This window comes from Myotis brandtii, unplaced genomic scaffold, assembly GCF_000412655.1.
Source record: "Myotis brandtii unplaced genomic scaffold, ASM41265v1 scaffold904, whole genome shotgun sequence".
Classification (NCBI taxonomy): Eukaryota; Metazoa; Chordata; class Mammalia; order Chiroptera; family Vespertilionidae; genus Myotis; species Myotis brandtii.
This window is the reverse complement of record NW_005371715.1, coordinates 777,283-781,817: the sequence shown is the minus strand read 5'-3', so window position 1 is coordinate 781,817 and position 4,535 is coordinate 777,283. Positions and strand designations below refer to the sequence as shown.

The following is a 4,535-nucleotide window of genomic DNA, read 5'->3' as shown; positions in this document are numbered from 1 at the left end:
GCCAGTCTGGGTGAGGGGCTGAGGGCCGTTTTCAGGCTGGCAAGTGACTGAAGCTCCCAACCGCTCCCTTTTTTCTTTTTCTTTTTTCTATTCTGGGCCAGCTTTAGCTCTGAGGCCTTGCTGCTGAAAGCAGGTTTCTTGCCTTTACCTTCTGTATTTGATAGAATGTTGTGGTCCAGCTGGCTGAAGCCCAGCTGACTGAAAGCCGGTTTCTGGGGTTTTGTTTAGCTTCTATATTTGCAACATAGTTGCTTAGAGTTGCAGCTGAGAGGCTGGCAAGTGAGGCGGGGAACGTTGGAGTTCGCCATCACTGGAGCAAGCAAGCCTCCCTGTTCGCTTCAGTGCATGGCTGCCGGCCGCCATCTTGGCTGACAGTTAATTTGCATAAGGATATGGGGATTAGCCAATGGAAAGGTAGCGGAGTGACACCAATTTGCATGTTTCTCTTTAATTAGTGTAGATGGTCAGGGGATCTGAATAGACATTTCTCCAAAGAGAACATATAGGTAGCTAAAAGGTACATGGAAAGATGCTCAGCATCACTAATCATCAGGGAAATTAAAACCAAAACCACAATGAGATTTTACCTGACACCTGTTAGAATAGAATTATCACAAAGACAAGAAATAAAAGGTGTTGGTGAGATTGTTGAGAAAAAGGAACCCTTGTGCACTGTTGGTGGGAATGTAAATTGGTGCAGACACTATGGAAAACATTATGGAGGGTCTTAAAAAAATTAAAAATAGACCTACCATATGATCCAGAAATTCCACTTGGGTATTTATCCAAAAATATTAACTCGAAAAGATATATGCACTCTCATGTTCATTATATCATTATTTACAAAAACCAAGATATGGAAACAACTTAAGTATCCATGGATGAATGGATAAAGGAAGTGTGATATATACACATACAAATACACACACACACACACGAATATATTCAGCAATTAAAAAGGAGATATTGCCATTTGCGACAACATGGATGGGCTTTGAATGCATTATGCTAAGTGAAATAAGTCTGACAGAGAAAGACAAATACCATGTGATCTCACTTACATGTGGAAGTAAAACAAAAGTAAACAGAAACAGAGTCATAGATACAGAGAACAGATTTGTGGTTGCCAGAGGAGGTGGGGTGAGGGCTCGGTAAAATGGGTAAAGAGGGTCAAAAGATACAAATTAGTCCTGGGGATGTAATGTAGAGCATGGTGACTATAGTTAGTAATATTATATTGCATATTTGAAAGTTGCTAAAAGGTTAGAACTTAAAAGTTCTCATCACAAGGAAAAATGCTCCAATTTTGTATGGTGTTAACTAAATTATTGTGGTAATCATTTCATAATACGTAAAAATATGGAATCACTATGTTGTATACCTGAAACTAATATAATGTTACATGTCAATTATACCTCAATAACAAAAACAAAACAAAATATAAACTTCCTTCTAATAACAATACTCTATAATGTAAAAAAGTTACACTCTTGTCTAAAATGGAGTTTTCTTAAAGTCTTTTTTTAAATTGCACTTTGTTCCAAGTCCAAGAGCTCTGCATAGTGGCCATTCATCCTCCCTATGTTGTGATTCCATCCTGTTACGGACTAAGTCGCAACATTCACTAAACTCAAGTGCTTTACATAGCGACCAGGCTGCAGATGACAAATGCAATGAGAGGGAAGTATGTGTAATTTTCCTTGTGGTTTGCTGCCCAAGATAGTCCACAAGAGGTGGCTCAGAGGAAGGAACTTGATATAGGGAACTAATTATAAAGGGGGAACAGGAAAGACAAACGGGGGATAGTGAGGCCACCCAGAGACTAGCAATAGCTGAACAGCTGAAAGCATCCATCAACTGCTGAGGTTGTAAAAGCCCAAGAGCCAGATCACCTGGAGGGAGCTGGGCCCATGAGGAGGGCCATTCATCAGATCAGGGGACCATGACAGGGGGGTGGGGGGACAGGACCTGGAGCCAATGGTAGACACAGTTACTGATAGACAGGCAACAAGAAACATTCTGGCTTCTCTCTTCCTCCTTTCCTCCAGGCTCCTGGCAGGGGAAAATGTAGTTTCCATATTTGAGACTTGGATCTCAGAGCAAAAGGGCAAATGATTAGCACACATTACCATGAAGGCAACCCTGGGGCTACAGCCCTGATTTCCAGATCTGGCAAAAAGCCCCTTCTGATATAACTTTCCTCCTGGAATGCTCTCCTCTTTCATGTAGGGCAGCGGTTCTCAACCTGTGGGTCGCGACCCTTTGGGGGTCGAACGGCCCTTTCACAGGGGTTGCCTAAGACCATCGGAAAACACATATATAATTACATATTGTTTTTGTGATTAATCACTATGGTTTAATTATGTTCAATTTGTAACAATGAAATTGGGGGTCACCACAACATGAGGAACTGTATTAAAGGGTTGTGGTATTAGGAAGGTTGAGAACCACTGATGTAGGGGAAGCAAACTTAAATTGTTCCTTCCATGACCTTATTTTCAGGTGGCCCTGCTGCTGCTGAGATTCTGTTGTGGTGATGTGAGCCTTCATTCCTGAGGGCCCTGGCCATGGTGGGCCTGAGATCTAGGCCTTCATGAGGTGCTAACACTAGATGTGTGAGGCAGTACCCCAGAGCAGTCTTTTGTGTGGGTGCGAGTGCCCGTGTAAGCGTGAGTACACCTGCATCCTGAGCCCATTTAGTGGAGCCCATGGAAACCTCTTCAGGGCAATGTTTCTAATTAATTAAGTTAAAATTCATAGAGTTATAAAATAAACCAACTTTTTGGAAATATAGCTAATAAAATATAACAAGTTTGTAATAAAGTGAAATTATGCTTCTTTTACAATGCATTTAAATAAAGAGATCTAGCCGCAGGTATAATAAGTAGGGCAATTTCAAATTGTGAGGAACACAAAAATATTTTCAGGTGGTGTATAATAACTGTAATGTGCATAAGTGGATCTGATTTCTCTCGGTGACAGAGTCACAGGTACTACCAATACTACCGTGGTTTGCTGCTGGCATTCATAATTAAGAATTTGTTAAATTTCTGTTGGAGGTGGAGAAAAGATGTAATTATTTTTTTTTCTCAGCCACATTCACACTTCCTTTGACCTCGAGGATTACCTGAGTGCTGCCAGAACCGTCCTCACCTTCCCACCTTCAGTGTTTGCTCTAACCACCCCTTCTCACTGAGGCCTGCCTGCTCCATCACATTTAATTGCACCTTTCCTCTGTGTGATACAATTTAAAAAATGCTGTTTGACCCAGTTTTGAAGTCCTGATTACAGGATGGTCAGTTCCTTTCTTAAGCAGCTAAGTCAATACCCCCAGACACGCCCCCTGCAGGGCTCCAGACGCCTACACACACCCTCATTGCATGGGTCCAGGTACCAGACCACAGAAGCAGCTGCTATGCCCTGGAGCACATGAAACTATTCAAATTAGCCAACCCACAGGGAGCCCTGGAAACCTAACTACCGCACCCCTCTTGCCACAGATGAGCAGCCAGCGCTTTACAGCTCCCTGTCCCTGGTGCAACCTCAAGTGTGTCCCTGGTAGCAACCTTCTTTCCCTTGGCGCTGTAAGTAACCAAAAGTTCTTCCTTTCATCTATCTGAGTGTGTTGTCCCACCATAAAAGAAATAAAACTTTAAATCTTATAAGCCACCCTGATTCCCCCAGCCCACAGCTCTGCTCTCTTTCTTCTCTGCATGTTTGTTTTGTTTTCCCATAGCGCTCATTACCTTCTAACAATTCACTGGACTGTCTCACCCCACACTGGAGTGAAAGGCTCGTGCAGGCAGGATGTTGTCATTTTTGTTTTCTGCTGTGTCCCAAGCACTTGGAACAGTGGCCAGCACCTAGCGGCTCTCTGGTACGTATTGTCACTCTGGCCAGCATAAGTACAATAGATAATAGGCAAGTACTAAATAAAGAAAACTTTAAAATCATTGAGTGACTTAAGTATCTAGTAAGGAGAAATACCGGTGATGTTCGTGAATAGGAAGTTTTAATGTACTATATTTGTCAATTCCCACTAATTTATTTTATCAATCCAATCCGATTTTAATGAAAATATATGCAGGTATGGATTGAGAGTTCAGAATAAGATACAACATACCTGGGAGATTTTTATGATTAATGTCTTTTTTAATTAGTGAAAAAAAAAGGAGGATTAGTCAGTAAATATTACAGCTAAATGAATCATTAGAATAAAAGAGGATTCATTAACTTAACCCATATCCCCAAATAAGCTCCAGCTGGATAAAAAATTAAATTAAATTGTTTCCAAATCTTGGCTATAGTAAATTGTGCTGTTATGAACATAGGGGTACATATGTCCTTTCTGATTGGTGTTTCTGAGTTCTTGGGATACATTCCTAGAAGTGGGATCACTGGGTCAAATGGGAGTTCTATTCTTAATGTTTTGAGGAAACTCCATATTGTTCTCCACAGTGGCTGCATCAGTCTGCATTCCCACCAGCAGTGCACGAGGGTTCCTTTTTCTCTGCATCCTTGCCAGCACTTGTCAT

At 41.5% G+C, this 4,535-nt stretch overlaps 1 protein-coding gene across 1 annotated transcript in view; it reads right to left on the bottom strand.

Moving 5' to 3' along the window:
- Window positions 1–4,535, bottom strand: part of EYS (eyes shut homolog (Drosophila)) — an 815,396-nt gene that overhangs the window by 100,218 nt on the left and 710,643 nt on the right.